Source organism: Schistocerca serialis, chromosome 5 (genome assembly GCF_023864345.2).
Source record: "Schistocerca serialis cubense isolate TAMUIC-IGC-003099 chromosome 5, iqSchSeri2.2, whole genome shotgun sequence".
Lineage (NCBI taxonomy): Eukaryota > Metazoa > Arthropoda > Insecta > Orthoptera > Acrididae > Schistocerca > Schistocerca serialis.
Window position 1 is genome coordinate 237,977,220 of NC_064642.1, and position 22,611 is coordinate 237,999,830.

General features: G+C 44.8%; 1 protein-coding gene across 2 annotated transcripts in view; it reads right to left on the reverse strand.

Annotated features, from left to right (window-relative positions):
- Window positions 1-22,611, reverse strand: part of LOC126481064 (neural proliferation differentiation and control protein 1) — a 1,141,454-nt gene that overhangs the window by 574,416 nt on the left and 544,427 nt on the right. The window lies entirely within an intron of this gene.

Genomic DNA, 22,611 nt, shown 5'->3' on the forward strand with positions numbered 1-22,611 from the left:
ATGCAGCTTCAACACGATACCACAGTTCATCGAGAGTAGTGACTGGCGTATTGTGACGAGCCAGTTGCTCGCCCACCATTGACCAGACGTTTCCAGTTGGTGAGAGATCTGGAGAATGTGCTGGCCAGGGTAGCAGTCGAACATTTTCTGTATCCAGAAAGGCCCGTACAGGACGTGCAACATGCGGTCGTGCATTATCCTGCTGAAATGTAGGATTTCGCAGAGATCGAATGAAGGGCAGAGCCACGGGTCGTAACACATCTGAAATGTAACATCAACTGTTCAAAGTGCCGTCAATGCGAACAAGAGGAGACCGAGACGCGTAACCAATGGCACCCCATACCATCACGCCGGGTGATATGCCAGTATGGCAATGACGAATACACGCTTCCAATGTGCGTTCACCGCGTTGTCGCCAAACACGGATGCGACCATCATGATGCTGTAAACAGAACCAGGATTCATCCGAAAAAATGACGTTTTGCCATTCGTGCACCCAGGTTCGTCGTTGAGTACACCATCGCAGGAGCTCCTGTCTGTGATGCAGCATCAAGGGTAAACCGCAGCCATGGTCTCCGAGCTGATAGTCCATCTGTTCGTACAGATGGTTGTCTTGCAAACGTCCCCATCTGTTGACTCAGGGATCGAGACGTTGCTGCACGATCCGTTATAGGCAAGCGGATAAGATGCCTGTCATCTCGACTGCTAGTGATAAGAGGCCGTTGGGATCCAGCACGGCGTTCCGTATTACCCTCCTGAACCCACCGATTCCATATTCTGCTAACAATCATTGGATCTCGACCAACGCGAGCAGCAATGTCGCCATACGATAAACCGCAATTGCGATAGGCTACAATCCGACCTTTTTCAAAGTCGGAAAGTGATGGTACGCATTTCTCCTCGTTACACGGGGCATCACAGCAACGTTTCACCAGAGAACGCCGGTCAACTGCTGTTTGTGTATGAGAAATCGGTTGGAAACTCTCCTCACGTCAGCACGTTGTAGGTGTCGCCACCGGCGCCAACCTTGTGTGAATGCTCTGAAAAGCTAATCATTTGCATATCATAGCATCTTCTTCCTGTCGGTTAAATTTCGCGTCTGTAGCACGTCAACTTCGTGGTTTAGCAATTGTAATGGCCAGTAGTGTATTAGGTACGTTTGCTGCCGCGTGCAAACCAATAAAAGTAAAACAATAAAGTTAGTAGTGGAAAGGCTATTCCCACAAAAAAAGAAGAGGTGATATGAGACACATTATTACCCACCCCATAAGTCGTGCGGTCCACGGCTGGTGTGTCCTGCAGCTGGCTCTACAGGTGTGCCCGGCGTGGCCTCGCCTATTCTGGCCCTCCATAACGTATCGAGCGGCTGTTATCGACTCTGCCAGCGAGAGGCGCTCGTGCAGAACACAAAAGGGGTGAGAGGGGGAGGAGGAAAGTGGGGAGGGGGGGAGGGAGTGGGAGTCGCCGCGGGCTCCTGCCTCCTCAGTAGCGTCTGGCTGGTGGCTACCAACACAGCCACTCCATACCTCCATCCACCACTCTCAACATAGACCCTCCACCAGAAACATTGTTGTGGGGTACAGAAGAAGCGCAAACCAACTTACCAATGGTGGTGCACCTGAGAAGAACACCACTTCATAAACTGCAGGATATCAATGTAGACCTCACATTGTCCTTCAACGATGTCGACGTTAGGATACCTTATCATGTTTTGTTGAACTGCGGCACTCAGTGAAATCACTTCGCCCGAAGATGATGGGTTTGACACTCCTCGAAAGAATGCGGTACGTCAGCACTGACGCCGGCAACAAACGCGACAGCTTCCCGACACAGGTCGTGTTCTGTGTGGGAAGCAAGAGCTGAGCGGGAACCAATATCCAAGCAGGCAGACTCTGGCCCGTTCCTCATACTCTCGCAGGTGGCAAGGGTACCGAACTGGACAAGTCAGCACTTTAAACGCCTTTGTCTGTAGCAACTGCCGGCCGTTGTGGTCTAGCGGTTCTAGGCGCTCAGTCCGGAACTGCGCGACTGCTACGGTCCCAGGTTCGAATCCTGCCTCGGCCATAGTTGTGTGTGATGTCCTTAGGTTAGTTAGGTTAAGTAGTTCTAAGTTCTAGGGGACTGATGACCACAGATGTTAAGTCCCATAGTGCTCAGAGCCATTTGAACCATTTGTCTGTAGCAACTGGTCACAGAAATGTGTATTTAGCAACTTCCGTATTAGCTGAAACAATAATTTGATATCGCCTCCGCCTTTCAAAGGTTAAAATCAGTTCGAAGGGAATCAAGATATGAGGGACGTTCAATAAGTAATGCAACATCTTTTTTCTGAAAACAGGTTGGTTTATTCAGGATTACAATACAACATATTATTCTTCACTCTGTTGGGTACAAAACCATTTTTTCTACATAATCTCTGTTCAACGCGACGGCGTAACCCCACCTTACTGGGAAGCCCTGTATTCCCGCACTGTACCATTCTGCTGGTCGATGTCAGAGGCAACGTCTTTCTGCAACGATAACCTCCCCATCATCCACGTACTTCTCCCGTGGAGGGCATCCTTCATTGAGCCAAATGGATAGAAGTCGGAAGATGGGAGACCGGGCTGTTGGGTGGATGAGGAAGAACAGCCAATGGAGTTCGATGAGCTCCGCTATAGTGTGCAGACTTACATGAGGGCCTGTGTTGTCGTAGAAAAGCAGAAGTTCGCTTGCATGTTTGTGGTGACGAATTTGAGTGTCCGCACGTTTCAACACAGCAGAAGTCACAGCTGTGTGCAGCCGGCCGGCATACGGCAGATCAGACAGGTTTGCGCGACCTTGGTGCGATGATGACAGGCGCCTCGCTCAACGACTCACCGTGCTTTTGTTCACTGCCAGGTCTCCGTAGAAATTCTGCAAGCGTCTGTGGACATCTGCGATGCTCTGGTTTTCTGCCAGAAGAAACGCAGTGTCAGCTCTCTGCTTGACACGCACCGCCTGTACACACGCCATTCTCGAGGCTACGTACAGTGCCACCACCTATCGGAACTTCATGAAATTATAGAGGTTGAATCTGGAATGTTCCACGATGTCCCACAGCAAATACAGCATTTTTCTACCAAAATTTCCAGAGAGAAAAAAAGGTGCTGTATTATTTACTGAACGTCCCTGGTACGAAGCAAGCGCTGAAGGGGAACGAATACCTGGTCAGGCAGGCTCCAGCCCGTTCCTCGGACTTTCGCAGGTGGCAAGCGTAGCCGAACTCGACGAGTTATCATTTTAAACTCTTTTGTCCGTAGCATCTGGCCACAGAAATGTATAATGAGCAAGTTCCGAATTCGCCGAAGAAAAAAAAAAAAAAAAAGGTTGGCATCGCCTCCCACTTTGAAAAATCAAGATCAGTTTCCTCACTTACGCACTGGAGAGAAATTGTGTAAATTTGTGGTAAGATCTTATGGGACCAAACTGCTTAGGTCATCGGTGCCTCAGCTTACACACTACTTAATCTAACTTAAACTAACTTATGCTAAGGACAACACACACACCCATGGCCGAGGGAGAACTCAAACCTCCGACGGGGGGAGCCGCGCGGACTGTGACAAGACGCCTGCGCGGCTACACCCCGTGGCCGCACTGCAGAGAAGCGATCTTCCGAAGCTGCGTCAAAACGAAAATGAGCAAAAATTCTGGAGACAGGTTATGTGATTATATCGAAGGTTTTGCCCTTGTCAGTGACGTGAGGGTAGTGGTATGAGCGTTTATAAATTGCGGCCGCCACCTGTTGGATCTGTTTGCCCGGCTACCACGCCGCGTAGGTAAACTTACAGGTAGTACCCTGTAATATAGGGCTACAGGCAACCACTACGTACTTCCGGAGCTCATCGAGACCCTGCTGCAGGTACCATACCAGTTCTCTGGCATCAGCGGCCTGGCCAATTTGCTGGATTCAATGAGACAGACATTCGATAGCACATACGGAGCAGAAGTGTCCTAACAATACGGGAAACAAGGAGGCACAATACTCATCTATCTCTCATCTCATATTTTATGTCAAGTTGCTGTTGTAGTTTATTTTTACATAATGTTTATTTTAAAATCTTGATGATTTTCTTTTGCCCAGAAGTGCAGGTCAACGGCTTCTTTTGATTTTTGCAAAACACCAGACACTAAAGCCTTCTAAACTCTTCTTGCCATCTGTACATATGTGACTTCTGTGCAAGGCTACATTCCAAACAAATTTATTCAGCAAGGACTTCCTAACACTTAAATTATTATTTATCTTTTCCAGAAAATATGTTCTTTCTATTGCGAATCTATATTTTATATCTACACAACGTCTAACTCTGATAAATTTAGCTGTCCAAATAGCAAACTTCGTTTGTTATGCATTTCGTAATGTAATTCCCCCAGCATCTCTTTATTTATACCTGTTTTATTTTTATTTTCCTTCATGCTGCAATATATTTTCGAGACACTATCCATTCCTGCTAACTGATTTTCCATGACGCCTGCCATCTGTGACAGAATTACGATGTCGTCCGCAGACCTTAAGGATTTTTTCTTCTCTCTGAACTCTAATGCTACGTATCAATTTCTCCTTGGTCTCTGAACTCCTGCTCTGCATACACATCGATCAACGCGGGGGGAATAGATTACTGTCATGTCTGCCTCATTTGTCAGCTACTGACTTCCTTTCACGTTCTTCGGCTTCTGTAACTGCGGTCTTATTTCTGTACGGGTTGCAGATAGCCTGTCGCTAACTCTATTTTACCCACGCTGCTTTCATAATTTAAAAGTGTATTGAAGTCAATATTTTCAGGAAATCTGCAATTGTTGTAAATACAGTTTTGTCTTTCTTCAAGTTGTTATCTAAGTCATAGGGTCAGTACGTTTCTCCTGAACACAAAACTGATGTTCGATCAGGTCGACTTTTAACAATTAGGCCATTTTGCTATAGATAATTCGCGTTAGTTGTTTACTAATCAAAATTATTAAAATGATCGTTCGATGTGATCTCTCTGGTTTTCTCGGCATGATCGACTAATAATGTGCTTCTGTGTGTTCTGTCGAGTTGTTGTTTCCATTTTATGACAATATTTCGACGATTGACCCAACAACCTCCTTCAGGAGCTGGTAATATTGCTGTTAAGTGTAGTCGCTGACTGTGCTCCAACCAGCTGCGAACTATTTTGGGGGCAAAAGGGGCTATACGATTCATAACGCCCAATATGTCCTTTCATGCTCTTTTGTTTTCCAGAGCTAGCGTTCATACTTCGTGAAACAAAAATATACTCTCTTGATGAGGTCCAGACAGTGAATACACATATCAGGAAACTAGCATCATTTGAAGAAAACGGCAGATGAAACCATATTCCTCCAAGTTTATATATACAATTTTTTCAGAACATGAATCCTAGAAACTTCACCATCATTGAAATATATTATCGCATTCATTACACCTGTCTTCAGCACTGTCTGACTGACAAATATGGTTATCGGTATTCGCTCTCCAATGCGCTGTTAACGATTTCATTGGGATTCTGTGGGAGACCATGGAGATAGCTCCTAAGACATTTGTATTTGCCAGATCCCTTTCTTTAGGGTTATTTGCCTCCACAACAGCCAGGTATGTTTGCGAGTGCATTGTATGCCTGTACATTCATAGCGCGTAAGTTGAACCAAATGATGAGTATTGCTCGATGTTGCTTTGAACTGATTGTCTCGAAAACACTGTTTCGTATTAAATTGCATTATTCTCGCCATTTATAATACAATAAACAAAGATATTGGGCTAGAACAACATAGCAGTAGCCACGAAACACACGTGTTTCAAATTCCGAAAACAAGAAGCAAGCAAATATGTCTTAAGATCTTTGGTTTCAGCTAAACCACAGCCTTCTAGAAGCGCCTGTACTTAGGTTCTGGTAGTCAGAGCCTTCCATAATGCTAGTATATATACTGTCTATATCAAAAAACTGAAAAATGTTAAGAAAAGAAGAATACATCACGTATTCTGATGCACTATAAAATGACAGTGGGGCATGCCATCGGTGCTGCATTATGCTCAAACTAAATTTTCGAACAAACGGAAAATAAAAATGTCCATAAACTATATATTTTCATAACCGGCATAAAATGCCCTCTTCTACATAACAGGAATAACTTTTTTTCCAAATTTTTAGTTTTTTTTTAATGAGCAGGTCAGCAGCAGTTGTTGACATCAGCGCCTGGCACCAGTTTCATGATTTCTGCAGCGCTCCAAAGCGATCTGTGAGCTCTTTTAAAGGGGTGACTAATACTCTGAGCGGTCAGCTTATTTCTGTGTTACGTATACGGGGACGGCGTGCGTAACAGACAGCTGAACTGGGCGGTCCCGCCACATTCAGACCTGCCTGTGATGCGCCAGCCAGAAATAGAGACCACGCCGCGGCGTCTGTTGTGCGATATCCCCCCCCCCCCCCTAATCCAGGACCAGCAGACACACACCTCGTGCCTCGTGCAGACTGATAAACCCTCGGGCCAGACGGGCCGCATCCAAACCGAGGACGATGCCGTTGTTCTACATGTACATCTACATCTACATACATACTCCGCAACCCACCATACGGTGCGTGGCGGAGGGTACCTCGTACCACAACTAGCATCTCCTCTCCCTGTTCCACTCCCAAACAGAACGAGGGAAAAATGACTATCTATATGCCTCTGTACGAGCCCTAATCTTTCTTATCTTATCTTTGTGGTCTTTCCGCGAAATGTAAGTTGGCGGCAGTAAAATTGTACTGCAGTCAGCCTCAAATGCTGGTTCTCTAAATTTCCTCAGTAGCGATTCACGAAAAGAACGCCTCCTTTCCTCTAAGAGACTCCCACCCGAGTTCAAAAAATGGTTCAAATGGCTCTGAGCACTATGGGACTTAACATCTGAGGTCATCAGTCCCCTAGAACTTAGAACTACTTAAACCTAACTAACCTAAGGACATCACACACATCCATGCCCGAGGCAGGATTCGAACCTGCGACCGTAGCGGTCGCGCGGTTCCAGACTGAAGCGTCTTTAACCGCGTGGCCACACTGGCCGGCCCCGAGTTCCTGAAGCATTTCCGTAACATTTGCGGGATGATCAAACCAGTAACAAATCTAGCAGCCTGCCTCTGAATTGCTTCTATGTCCTCCCTCAATCCGAACTGATAGCGATCCCAAACGTTCGAGCAGTACTCAAGAATAGGTCGAATGGTTCTGAGCACTATGAGACTTAACATCTGAGGTCATCAGTCCCCTAGAACTTAGAACTACTTAAATCTAACTAACCTAAGGACATCGCACACATCCATGCCCGAGGAAGGCTTCGAACCTGGGACCGTAGCGGTCGCGCGGTTCCAGACTGATGCGCCTAGAGCCGCTCGGCCACAGCGGCCGGTAGAAAATTATAAATAGCGTATTAAATAAAAATTGTGACAGTGTGCCGGCAGGGATGACCAAGCGGTTCTAGGCGCTACAGTCTGGAACCGCGCGACCGCCACCTGTTGGATCTGTTTGAACGGCTACCTCACCGCCTAGGTAAGCTTACAGGTAGTAGCTACATTGTAATATAGGGCTACAGGCAACCAATACGTACTTCCGGAGCTCATCGAGACCCTGCTACAGGTACCATACCAGTTCTCTGGCATCAGCGGCTAGTTGGCCAATTTGCTGGATTCAATCAGGCAGATATTCGATAGCACATACAGAGCAAAAGTGTCCTATGAATACGGGAAACAAGGAGGCACAATACTCATCGATCTCTCATCTCATATTTTATGCCAAGCTGTTTGCAAGACCGTTCTCGAGATCCATAATCTCGTATAGGTATCTTTGCTGTCAAGATAGCCACTTGCAGCATCCAGATTGCAGCACCCAGATTGCAGCACCCAAGAGCGGCAGGTTATCTTGCTGAAAACAGACGTGCCCTGTTGAGAAACATACGTTGTAACATTTTCTGGAAGTTTCCCTATGACGCTGATTGACAACAATTTTGATTTTTCACGACTCAGTCATAATAGCATTTCAAAATGTAATTTTTTCGTAATGCGGGGCCACAGTCATAATATTTTTTTTTAAGTCAGCACCGCCATTAGACTGTTGTTTATTTGCAGTGTTACATTTATACTTACACGATCATGATTTCGGCTTCAAAGTGCCATTATCAAGTGTTTCAAGTGTTATACAGTGCCATCTTAGGCACTGTCCCATTATCAAGTGTTTTAAGGGTTATACAGTGCCATCTTAGGCACTGTATAACACTTAAAACACTTGATAATGGCACTTTGAAGCCGAAATCATGATCGTGTAAGTATAAATGTGACACTGCAAATAAAGAACAGTCTAATGGCGGTACTGACTTTAAAGAAATTTCAAATGTCGTTACTGGTTTCGGTCAGCCATTGGCCATCAGCAGATAAAAAGCACATGCTGCAACAATTGACGTTACGTTCACGTTGCGTTAAAATGTACCACTCAAGTGCTGAATATTATAAATATGTACGCTCAAACGATCACAAACTGGAAGTCGTTGTAAGGCGCGTAATTTTTGTTGTAACTGCGAAGTGAAAGATGTGAAAGGTGCACCACATGCATGTTTGGGCGTACATTAAAATAATTCGAACACACTGAGTATTACTTATATTAAAAATTTACGAGGTTGGTAAATTGTTAAACCAGGCGAATTTACAAAACAAAATAATTTATTTTATTTTATTCTTTGAAAAAGTGCTTGATTTAGCAATTTGTCAGTCCGAGAGCCAACGTCGTGAATTTTAAAATACCCAATATTCTGTGTGTTCGAATTAATATAACGTACGCTTATACATGTTTGTGGTTTCCAATTGCTGTGCTTATTTTTGAGATGCGCAAACAGTGTCTGAGTTAATAGTTCATCAACCCGAGGACTAGTATTGCAGTTTTGTAGACCAGTAATATTTTAGTATGTTTGATTTAATGTAACTTATGCTCAAATATGTATGTGGTGCAACTTTCATTTTGCAATTGCAGCAAAAAATACACGCCTTGCAACAACTTTTAATTTTGCGACTTTTGAGTGTATATATTGGTAATATTCAGCGGTTTAGGTGACGCGTCCCAAGTGGGTAACCAATGCAACACTTCAGTCGTATGTAAAGATGTACTTCCCTTTGCATTGACAGGTAGATACCCTTGCATGCAGTACTATCCGTTTATACTTAAAGAGTATTTACGTAATCCATTCGTCATTTTTATCGTCCTTTCATCAGTACTGACATAGCTGACCGCAAAATACCAACCATGATCAAGTCGTGTCTGCAATGTTTTGAAGATTCAATTCTGCGAATTGCATGTACTAAAGTAGTTGCTTAATATAGTACCTAGCTTATCGATTTCTTTTGCATCTCATGGCATTGTCTAGCACGATAATACAGACAGTGTAGCATAAATGAAAATGAAGAAGATTCAGTTCCTTAATTACACTGAAGCGCCAAAGAAACTCATACAGGCCTGCGTATCAAAATACAGCGATATGTAAACAGGCAGAATACCGCGCTGCTGTCGGCAACGCCTGTATTAAGACAACACGCGTCTGACGCAGTTGTTAGATGGGTTACTGCTGCTACAATGGCAGGTTATCAAGATTTAAGTGTGTTTGAACGTGGTGTCATAGTCAGCGCATGAGCGATGGGACGCAGCATCTCCGAGGTTGCGACGAAGTGGGGATTTTCCCATACGACCATTTCACGAGTGCACCGTCAATATCAGGAATCCCGTAAAACATCAAATCTCTGGCATTGCTGCGGCCAGAAAAAGTTCCTGCAGGAACGGGGCCAAAGAAGACTGATGAGAATTTCTGCAGATTTCAGTGCTGGGACTGAAGTGATGATAAGTTTATGTATACTGAAAACATTACTGCGTTTGTTTGGAAGACAAAGTTTCTTTCGTTTGTGTAGAACATTTATTGTCCATTAACTATACATATTTACGAGCCAATCACGTATCTGCAAAAATAATTCGTATGATCGTAGTAGTTGATGATATACAGTGCAGAACCCCTTTCGGAAATAAAGGTGAATTGGTAGACTCGTATATAAAGAAAAACCGAGTCTACTTGTTCACCTGTAACTACTGTCTGAATAAAACAAGTTGTCAGATGCAAAGCGAGCTAACGCAGCTTACCCCCGCCCCCCCTTCCAACCCCCCCCCCCCCCCCCCCCCCCACACACACACACGTTTCTGGCCGTTTAGAGCCAGATTAAGTAGGCTTACCTGTTTGTATTATGTCCTCTCAGCGCTATTGGATTTACCGTGCACTGTGTTCACCTCATGTTATTTCATTCATGACTATGTGGTCAGGCAATTGTGTCCTTCACTCAAAATACATTGATTTTATTAACGTAAAGCAGACGGGTTATACTTCTCAGAGTAAGTGTTTTATCTCATTTCCCGACCAGTACAACAGAATAATAAAAATAAATAGAGATTAATTTATCATAAAAATGTTCAAATGTGCGTGAGTTTCTAATGGACCAAACTGCTGAGGTCATCGGTCTCTAGACTTACACACTCCTTAAACTAACTTAAGCTAGCTTATGCTAAGAACAACACGTACACCCATGCCTGAGGGAGGACTCGAACCTCTGGTGGGAGGGGCTGCGCAATCCTTGACATGGCGCCTCAAACTGCGCGGCCACTCCGCGCGGCAATTTATCATAGGCGAAAGGTTCTGCTAGTAGAAAATTACGTCGGTTCCCAACATTACGCGAGCTGGGATAACGGTAACTGGAAGGAGAGACGAGATCTGCCAGGTGGTCAATAGTTCAAAGTTCGATTCACAAAATACTCCTCGTGTTTGTAGTATAGTGGGATGCAAAATGTATTCCAGTAGACGCCACAGAAGCTGTTTATAGTGATAATCGATCCGAGTAGCGTGCACGCGATCCAAGTGTCGTCAGCAGACCCAGTGAGCTGCGCTCCATATAAACTGGTTTAATAATTCAGAATATCGTACGGAGGCGCAACGCGTTTCACGAATCCCGGCCGCTCTGCTGCCAGAGAACGGCATTCTTGTGAGTTTATGTCCATATTAAGAGGCCTCATTCTTCATAAATAATCAGCTTTAGCATTCTTCTGTCAGCAATAAAATTTTCTCATGTTGTTTTGTAGATCAACGTATCGTCCACAGTGCAAAAGGTCTTCATCAGGGTACTGTGTCCACCCGATGACGACATTTTTGCAATCGTAGCGAAACGTTCGCCTGCAAAAGTATATGACGACACAGTCGCACAACAGCAAAAGCTTATTGAAGGTGTTAAAGGCCTACGATTGCATATATTCTTCTGTCACGTCTACTGATTCACAACTGCCAAACACGCAGAATTTATTAACACAAGCACAGCAACAGATGAAGGTTACTGAACTACACTCCTGGAAATTGAAATAAGAACACCGTGAATTCATTGTCCCAGGAAGGGGAAACTTTATTGACACATTCCTGGGGTCAGATACATCACATGATTACACTGACAGAACCACAGGCACATAGACACAGGCAACAGAGCATGCACAATGTCGGCACTAGTACACTGTATATCCACCTTTCGCAGCTTGGGGCGTGAGCGGAAGACGGCCTAACGGTGTGCGGGACCGTAGTCCAGCTTCATGGAGACGGTTGCGAATGGTCCTCGCCGATACCCCAGGAGCAACAGTGTCCCTAATTTGCTGGGAAGTGGCGGTGCGGTCCCCTACGGCACTGCGTAGGATCCTACGGTCTTGGCGTGCATCCGTGCGTCGCTGCGGTCCGGTCCCAGGTCGACGGGCACGTGCACCTTCCGCCGACCACTGGCGACAACATCGATGTACTGTGGAGACCTCACGCCCCACGTGTTGAGCAATTCGGCGGTACGTCCACCCGGCCTCCCGCATGCCCACTATACCCCCTCGCTCAAAGTCCGTCAACTGCACATACTGTTCACGTCCACGCTGTCGCGGCATGCTACCAGTGTTAAAGACTGCGATGGAGCTCCGTATGCCACGGCAAACTGGCTGACACTGACGGCGGCGGTGCACAAATGCTGCGCAGCTAGCGCCATTCGACGGCCAACACCGCGGTTCCTGGTGTGTCCGCTGTGCCGTGCGTGTGATCATTGCTTGTACAGCCCTCTCGCAGTGTCCGGAGCAAGTATGGTGGGTCTGACACACCGGTGTCAATGTGTTCTTTTTTCCATTTCCAGGAGTGTAATTCAAAACAATGTGTCTCAGAGGCGCCTGATACGGAAATCCGCCCTTATCGCCTGTACCTGTAGGACGGAAATCTTAGTATATAGCGTGTAGCATGAATACTGAAAGAGGCCTAAAGGCAGCCTGAGTAAAAATGAGTAGAAGTGTGTTCGAAAAGAAACTTAAATATTTGAGTTGTAGACATCGCACGTCACAATTCACTCGTTACGTAATGACGTTGTGGAGTGTGGCGTCATAAATGCGCAACTAGAGACAAGGCAGCAGATCTAAACACCTCGATACAGGTAATTTGTATCAGGCAAACAACAATTTTTAATGAATATTAATTGTTTAAAATATGGAGAGCAATGCATCGATAAGTTAAGAGAGGATAACAGATTCAGCTGATTACATTCTAATAGACAGTACAGTGGCAAAATTGAGATGACACCATATTGAATCGCAGTAATACGTCATTTTTTTGTGCTTATTGGTAATAAACGAACACCAGACGAAATTTTTTGTTTGTTATTAATACATATAAAATCACTTCAGCGAAGTATCAGTTTAATAAGTCATGGCTGCAAAATACTGACACGGTTTCTTTGCACAACAATGGAAAAGCTGATACAAGCCGCCGGCCGTTGTGGCCGAGCTGTTCTAGGCGCTTCAGTCCGGAACCGCGCTGCTGCTACTGTCGCAGGTTCGAATCCTGCCTCGGGCATGGATGTGTGTGATGTCCTTAGTTAGGTTTAAGTAGTTGTAAGTCCAGGGGACTGATGACATCAGACGTTCAGTCCCACAATGCTTAGAGCCATTTGAACCATTTTGATACAAGCCGATCTCGGGAAAGATTTCTCCGGGTTTGAGAGAAATGTAGGAACATGCAAGGCAACACTGACCCTACGACTTGTTATAATATACGTTAAAGAAAGGTACAACTAAGTTTATAGCATTTATAGATTTAGGAAAAGCTTTTGATAGTGTTGACCGGAATGCACTTTTTGAAATTCTGAGGATAGCAGTGGTAAAATTCAGGAAGCGGAAGGTTAATGCAAATTGTACATGAACCAAAAGACAGCTATAAAAATGGAAGGGTATAAGAGGGAAGAAGTGGTTGAGAAGGGCGCGAGACGAGTTTGTAACATACCGCCAATGTTACTGAATCTGCAGGTTAAGATGTGGAGAATGTAGTAGCAACTTTGTCAGAGACAGCGAAAGACTTGGAAGCGCCCTTAAACGGAATGGACAGTTTCATGAAAGGAGGATATAAGATGAACATCAGCAAAACAAGGGTAATTGAATATAGTCGAATAAAATCAGGCGACGCTTAGGAAATGAGTCACTAAAGTAGTAGATGAATTCGGCTATTTGGACAGTAAAATAACGGATGATGTCGAAGTAGACATGATGTAAAATGTAGACTGGCAATTGGAATAAAATTGTTTCTGAAGAACAGAAATTCGTTAACGTCGAATATAAATTTAAGTGTTAAGAATTCTTTTTTGAAAGTAGTTGTGTGGAGTGCAGCCTTGTATGGAAGTGCAACTTGGGTGATAAACGGTTTAAAGACGACAAGTAAACAAGAAGCGAGTAATATCCATCAAAGTGGGAAGTGACAGCCAGAGCGACAGCACCAGCAGCAGCGAGTACTGTTTGTATAAAGCGTTTATTTTGCATTTTGTTTACGACCTTCCACTAAGGAAGGGATTCTATTTGTGTTTATCTGCTCTGCATAGTAACTAACAGTTCTTGATAAAACTTTACGTAGTTTTCGTGTTAGATTTCTTAGTGTTTTCTTGATCGTTTAGAACAGAAAGCGCCCTAAAACCGTCTTTTGTTTGTTTCGCGGCCGTTAGCCACTAGTCACTTGAATCAGCAGTTGTCTTGTGACAGCCAGAGCGAGAGCACCAGCAGCAGCGAGTACTGTTTGTATAAAGCGTTTTTGTACTTATTTGCTGCGCTTAGCTTTTAAATAGTTTTTCTGGGAAAACCTAGCGTAGTTTTCGCGTCTCGTATTTCAGTGAGTGTTTCTTGATTATCAGAGTAGCTCATCAGAAGATTATCTTGGGAATTTGTCACCGTATAGAGTAGGGTAAACATAGTCATGTGTAGGGACTGTGGTTGTTGTGAGCGGACGCAAGGAGAATTGGCCACTCTTCGGGGGCAGGTGGAGGCTTTGTCTGTTAGGCTCATCGAGCTCGAGGCGCAGGCGTCGGCTCGTAGTGGCGTTGGGGCAACTGTGGTGAGGCCTATGCCTACTTCGGTGGCCTTGGAATCACATGGAACCCCTGATGTCGCTGCGTCTTCCGGCAGTGAGCATCTTACCGGTCAGCCATCACTCCAGGGTGAATGGCGGACAGTGGTGGGCTCGCGCGTGCCTGGCCGAAAGGCGAAGGTGGGATCTGGCCGCGTGGCAGCTGCCTTACCCCTTTCCAACAGGTACGGGGTGCTTCCTAGTGGTGATGACATCGTTTCCGAGCCACCACAGGATGCCTCGCCTGTTGGGCCAGTGGCCGATTCTCCGGCAAGGTCCCGACAGTCACAGAGGGCGGGCCTATTAGTTATAGGGAGCTCCAACGTTAGGCGGGTTATGGAGCCCCTCAGGAAAATAGCGGGTAGGTCGGGGAAGAATGCCAGTGTGCACTCGGTGTGCTTGCCGGGGGGTCTCGTCCGTAATGTGGAGGAGGCCCTTCCGGCAGCTATTGAACGCACTGGGTGTGACCGGCTGCAGATAGTAGCACATGTCGGAACGAATGACGCCTGCCGCTTGGGTTCTGAGGCCATCCTTGGTTCCTTCCGGCGGCTGGCTGATTTGGTGAAGACAACCAGCATCGCACGCGGAGTGCAAGCTGAGCTTAATATCTGCAGCATAGTGCCCAGAGTCGATCGCGGTCCTCTGGTTTGGAGCCGTGTGGAGGGTCTAAACCAGAGGCTCAGACGACTCTGCGACTATAATGGTTGCAAATTCATCGACCTCCGTTATTGGGTGGAGAACTGTAGGGCCCCCCCTAGACAGGTCAGGCGTGCACTACACACCGGAAGCAGCTACTAGGGTAGCAGAGTACGTGTGGCGTGCACACGGGGGTTTTTTAGGTTAGAGGGACCCCCCCTTGGGCGAAACGATAAAATACCTGACGGCTTACCAGAGAGGACATTATCATCGTTGATAAAGAACGTCCGTCCTCAGAGACCAAAAACAGGAAAAGTTAACGTAATATTGGTAAACTGCAGGAGTATCCAGGGCAAGGTTCCTGAATTAGTATCTCTTATTGAAGGAAATAGTGCGCATATAGTATTAGGAACGGAAAGTTGGTTAAAACCGGAAGTGAACAGTAACGAAATCCTAGACACAGAATGGAATATATACCGCAAGGATAGGATAAACGCCAATGGTGGAGGAGTATTTATAGCAGTAAAGAATTCAATAATATCCAGTGAAGTTATTAGCGAATGCGAATGTGAAATAATCTGGGTTAAGTTAAGTATCAAAGGTGGGTCAGATATGATAGTCGGATGCTTCTATAGACCACCTGCATCAGCAACCGTAGTAGTTGAGCGCCTCAGAGAGAACCTGCAGAACGTCGTGAAGAAGTTTCGTGATCATACTATTGTAATAGGGGGAGACTTCAATCTACCAGGTATAGAATGGGATAGTCACACAATCAGAACTGGAGCCAGGGACAGAGACTCTTGTGACATTATCCTGACTGCCTTGTCCGAGAATTACTTCGAGCAGATAGTTAGAGAACCAACTCGTGAAGCTAACGTTTTAGACCTCATAGCAACAAATAGACCGGAACTTTTCGACTCCGTGAATGTAGAAGAGGGTATCAGTGATCATAAGTCAGTGGTTGCATCAATGACTACAAGTGTAATAAGAAATGCCAAGAAAGGAAGGAAAATATATTTGCTCAACAAGAGTGATAGGGCACAAATCGCAGAATATCTGAGTGACCACCATCAAACGTTCATTTCTGAGGAAGAGGATGTGGAACAAAAATGGAAAAAATTCAGAAACATCGTCCAGTACGCCTTAGATAAGTTCGTACCGACTAAGGTCCAAAGCGAGGGGAAAGATCCACCGTGGTATAACAATCATGTACGAAAGGTACTACGGAAACAAAGAAAGCTTCATCATAGGTTTAAGAGTAGTCGAATCATAGCTGATAAGGAAAAGCTGAACGAAGCGAAAAAGAGCGTAAAGAGAGCAATGAGAGAAGCATTCAACGAATTCGAACATAAAACATTGGCAAACAATCTAAACAAGAACCCTAAAAAGTTTTGGTCATATGTAAAATCGGTAAGCGGATCTAAATCCCCTATTCAGTCACTCGTTGACCACGATGGAACCGAAACAGAGGACGACCGAAGAAAGGCAGAAATACTGAATTCAGTGTTCCGAAACTGTTTCACTGCGGAAAATCGTAACACGGTCCCTGACTTCAGCCGTCGCACGGACGCCAAAATGGAAAATATTGAAATAAACGATATCGGAATTGAAAAACAACTGCTATCACTTAGTAGCGGAAAAGCATCCGGACCAGACGAGATACCCTTAAGATTCTACAGTGATTATGCTAAAGAACTTGCCCCCTTTCTATCAGCAATTTATCGTAGATCGCTGGAAGAACGTAAAGTACCTAGCGACTGGAAGAAAGCGCAGGTCGTTCCCATTTTCAAGAAGGGTCATAAATCAGATGCGAATAATTATAGGCCTATTTCGCTTACGTCAATCTGTTGTAGAATAATGGAACATGTTTTGTGTTCTCGTATTATGACGTTCTTAGATAATACAAATCTCCTTCATCATAACCAACATGGATTCCGCAAACAGAGATCATGTGAAACTCAGCTCGCCCTATTTGCCCAAGAAATTCACAGTGCCGTAGACACTGGCGAGCAGATTGATTCCGTATTCCTGGACTTCAGGAAGGCATTTGATACGGTTCCGCACTTACGTTTAGTGAAAAAAATACGAGCTTACGGAATATCGGACCAGGTTTGTGATTGGATTCAGGATTTCCTAGAAGAAAGAACACAACATGTCATTCTTAACGGTTCAAAATCTGCAGATGTAGAGGTAATTTCGGGAGTACCGCAGGGAAGCGTGATAGGACCTTTATTGTTTACAATATACATAAATGACTTAGTTGACAACATCGGTAGCTCCGTGAGGCTATTTGCAGATGACACGGTTGTCTACAAGAAAGTAGCAACATCAGAAGACTCGTACGTACTCCAGGAGGACCTGCAGAGGATTAATGCATGGTGCGACAGCTGGCAGCTTTCCCTAAACGTAGATAAATGTAATATAATGCGCATACATAGGGGCAGAAATCCATTCCAGTACGATTATGCCATAGGTGGTAAATCATTGGAAGCGGTAACGACCGTAAAATACTTAGGAGTTACTATCCGGAGCGATCTGAAGTGGAATGATCACATAAAACAAATAGTGGGAAAAGCAGGCGCCAGGTTGAGATTCATAGGAAGAATTCTAAGAAAATGTGACTCATCGACGAAAGAAGTAGCTTACAAAACGCTTGTTCGTCCGATTCTTGAGTATTGCTCATCAGTATGGGACCCTTACCAGGTTGGATTAATAGAAGAGATAGACATGATCCAGCGAAAAGCAGCGCGATTCGTCATGGGGACATTTAGTCAGCGCGAGAGCGTTACGGAGATGCTGAACAAGCTCCAGTGGCAGACACTTCAAGAAAGGCGTTACGCAATACGGAGAGGTTTATTATCGAAATTACGAGAGAGCACATTCCGGGAAGAGATGGGCAACATATTACTACCGCCCACATATATCTCGCGTAATGATCACAACGAAAAGATCCGAGAAATTAGAGCAAATACGGAGACTTACAAGCAGTCGTTCTTCCCACGCACAATTCGTGAATGGAACAGGGAAGGGGGGATCAGATAGTGGTACAATAAGTACCCTCCGCCACACACCGTAAGGTGGCTCGCGGAGTATAGATGTAGATGTAGATGAACTGACTACTGCCCAGCGAGTAAACCCTTATTACGTCAGTTTATCTTCAGCTGACACTACTTCGGAATTGACTTAAAATATGAAATATTCCAGTTTCTTTAAAACAGCTCCAGCTGAATAAAACTCCTGTTGCACTGAAGCTTTTGAAATGTGGTGCTACAGAGGAATGATGCAGATTACATGGATAGGTCGATCAACAAAATTTGGAGGTAATGAATAGAACTGGGAAAACAAGAAATCTGTGGCACAACTTGACTAAAAAAAGTAATCAGTTGATAGGACTCATTGTGAGACAATTTAGTCTTGTAGAGAAGGGTGTGGGGGAGGGGTATATATTTTAGGGGGAGGCAAAGGCTTGAATACAGTAAGCAGATTCTAATTCATGTAGGTTGTGTTGGTTATGCAGAGATTAATAAGTTTGCACATGATAGCATGGAGAGCTGAATCAAACGAGTCTTCCGGTCAGCCGACCGCAATGGCCGAGCGGTTCTAGGCGCTTCAGTCTGGAACCGCGCGACCGCTACGGTCGCAGGTTCGAATCCTGCCTCGGGCATGGATGTGTGTGATGTCCTTCGGTTAGTTAGGTTTAAGTAGTTCTAAGTTCTAGGGGACTGATGACCTCAGATGTTATGTCCCATAGTGCTCAGAGCCATTTGAGCCATTTTTTTCTTCCGTTCAAAGCCCACAACAATAACAATATCACTTCAAACATAAAATGAAGCCTTGGACCAACAACCTTGGACAAAGCATCAACCACAAGGTTGATGTTGTTGTGGTCTTCAGTCCTGAGACTGGTTTGATGCAGCTCTCTATGCTACTCTATCCTGTGCAAGCTTCTTCATCTCCCAGTACTTACAGCAACCCACATCCTTCTGTATCTGTTTAGTGTATTCATCTCTTGGTCTCCCACTATGATTTTTACCCTCCACGCTGCCCTCCAATACTAAATTGGTGATCCCTTGATGCCTCAGAACATGTCCTACCAACCAATCCCTTCTTCTAGTCAAGTTGTGCCACAAACTTCTCTTCTCCCCAATCCTATTCAATACTTCCTCATTAGTTATATGATCTGCCCATCTAATCTTCAGCATTCTTCTGTCGCACCACATTTCGAAAGCTTCTATTCTCTTCTTGTCCAAACTATTTCTCGTCCACGTTTCACTTCCATACATGGCTACACTCCATACAAATACTTTCAGAAATTACTTCCTGACATTTAAATCTATACTCGATATTAACAAATTTCTCTTCTTCAGAAACGCTTTCCTTGCCATTGCCAGTCTACATTTTATATCCTCTCTAATTCGACCATCATCAGTTATTTTGTTCCCCAAATAGCAAAACTCCTTTACTACTTTAAGTGTCTCATTTCCTAATCTAATTCCCTCAGCATCACCCGAGTTAACTCGACTACATTCCATGATCCTCGTTTTGCTTTTCTTGATGTTCATCTTATATCCCCCTTTCAAGACACTGTACATTCCGTTCAGCTGCTCTTCCAAGTCCTTTGCTGTCTCTAACAGAATTAAAATGTCATCTGCGAACCTCAAAGTTTTTATTTGTTCTCCATGGTTTTTAATACCTACTCCGAATTTTTCTTTTGTTTCCTTCACTGCTTGCTCAATATACAGATTGAATAACATCTGGGAGAGGCTGCAACCCTGTCTCACTCCCTTTCCAACCACTGCTTCCCTTTCATGTCCCTCGACTCTTGTAACTGCCATCTGGTTTCTATACAAATTGTAAATAGCCTTTCGCTCCCTGTATTTTACCCCTGCCACCTTTAGAATTTGAAAGAGAGTATTTTAGTCAACATTGTCAAAAGCTTTCTCTAAGTCTACAAACGTTAGAAACGTAGGTTTGCCTTTCCTTAATTTAGCTTCTAAGATAAGTCGTAGGGTCAGTATTGCCTCACGTGGTCCAATATTTCTACGGAATCCAAACTGAACTTCCCCGAGGTCGGCTTCTACCAGTTTTTCCATTCGTCTGTAAAGAATTCGCGTTAGTATTTTGCATCCGTGACTCATTAAACTGATTGTTCGGTAATTTTCACATCTGTCACAAGGTAGGTAGGCCTATATTCTCAAGAGATAGGGATTTGGGTACCTGCTGTTAGGGGTCGCCTTTTATAAATAAAAGAACTAGGAATAGCTATATCTCAAGCGGTTGCATAACACTGCCCTGGGACACTCCTGACGATTGTCTCTGACGAACACTTTCCGTCCAGAACAATTTACTGGGTTCCATTACTCAAATAGATTTCGATCGTGATCTTATGCTTGCACCTGACGTCTAGCCTACAGCGTGGTGAGCTGTCTGAGTATTTCCGGAAATACGGAATGCATGTTGGGCAGGCAGTGGGGACCTGGACCAGCTGAGTTCATCGTTAAGAATACAGCAGGCAGCGCTGGCCCACCTACGCCATGGCCAGTTGTGGGACTGTGAGAGCTGCCAGCTCCACACTTTACGGCAACAGGAAAGGAGCGCACCCTCAGGGACCCCTCTCACGTCGTGGCGTTTAAGGAAAGTATGGGCTTTGCTGGCGTCATCCCACCTCATCCTTTCTGCTGCCACACAGAACACTTGGCGTCCTACTCGTATATCCAGAGGGAGACTGCTTCTTAAGTACCTTGTAACGGTTGCTCCCGGCTAATATTATTAACTTTTCTCTTATTCAGCCGAGATTACATCACTCCTTCCACTTGGATTTCGTTCATAATTGTGAGCAATATGGGGATGTAAATGGCGAATAATATGAACACAATCGATACTGTAATGGAGTTCGGAAGGTTATTGATGTACTGACGGAAAAGAATCCCAACACCATGAAAAAATGCAGAGTAATGAAATTTCGGAAATGTATTTGTCTTGGTATTATTCAAGGGATTAACTTTGAGAGAATAGACATTGCAAATGTGAAACGTTGGTACGTTAATAACAGGCTTGCATTGTGTTGTGCAGCTGCTGGATGTGAGTTTGTGGGATGGAGTCCCATGACTGATGCAGTCGGTCGGTCAGTATAGGGACGGTTAATGCTGGTTGTGGATGACACTACATCGCTTGATGGTGTCCCATACTTGCTAGAATGGAGGCAGACCTGGTGTTAGAACAGGCCAGGACAACATGTTGGCACTCGGTAGAACGCATTGGGCTACAACAGCGGTATGTAGGAGAGCGTTATCCTGTTGGAAAACACCCTGTGAAATTTGTTCATGAATGACAGTACAACAGGTCGAATCACCAAACTGAAGTACCAATTTGCAGTCAGGGTGCGTGGGATAACTACTAGAGTGCTCCTGTTGTCATAATAAAAATCGCACCCCATCCCATAACTCCATGTGTACGTCCAGTGTGTCTAGGCCGCAAAAAGGATGGTTGCGGGCACTCAAATGACGTCCTTCTCACCAACACACGGCCGTTACTGGCACCGATGCAGAACCGGCTATCATCAGAAAACACAACAGATCTCCATCCTGCCCTCCAGTGAGCTCTCGCTTAAAACCACTGAAGTCACAAATTGGTTTGGACTCAGTAGAATTCACACAACAGGGCATCTGGTTCCTCAGAGAAGCGCTAGCAGCGCGGAACGAAATTCCAGCTTCTCATAACGCTCTTACACGACCTCGTTCAAACTCAGTTAACTGCTGATAATGGCGTCATCCTTGACTATCAAGTCCAGTCGCAAATGTAACTAACGCTCACGACCATTATAGCGCGTATCTGAAGCAAACCTGATTTGCATCCTCAGAGTGGCGCTAGTAGCCCAGAACGAACTTCCAGCTTCTCGTTACCCTGTTACACAATCTCGTTCAAACTCAGTGAAATGTCGATGATGGCGTCTTCGTCGCCTTAAAGGCATCCTTGACTACTACGTCCAATCTCGAAGGTAACTAAAGCTCACGACCGTTACAGCGCGTATTTAAAGCAAATCTACTTTTCGTCCTGACAGTGGCGCTACTAGCGCCACTTTTGTGCTACTGGCGCCACTTTTGTGCTACTAGCGCGAAATTTGAACAAACGTCATCTTTTAGATGTAAAAATAGCCTACCAACTTTTCGTTTATCTTGCACAACCCCTTCTTGGTGTTGGGACTTTATTCCTTTCAGTTTTATTACTATTGTTGGATGTGAGGTCCGCCAGTTATGCAAAACACCGTTTTTTCTCAGTACCCAAACATGTTTCGGCACCACTGTGCCATCATCAGTGGGTTTTCGTTTTTATTTATTCTGTAATGTGAATATTTTTGTAAATGATCATAGAATTATGTGCATCTTTAGTTCAAACAATATGTCGTTTCTTTTTGTTAATACCTCTACATTTGGTGTGCATGAATTTTCTGAATCACTTGTGTGTTAATTACGGCAGGTAGCATGTCATCTGCAACCAAACGATGTTGATGAGAAAGTTTT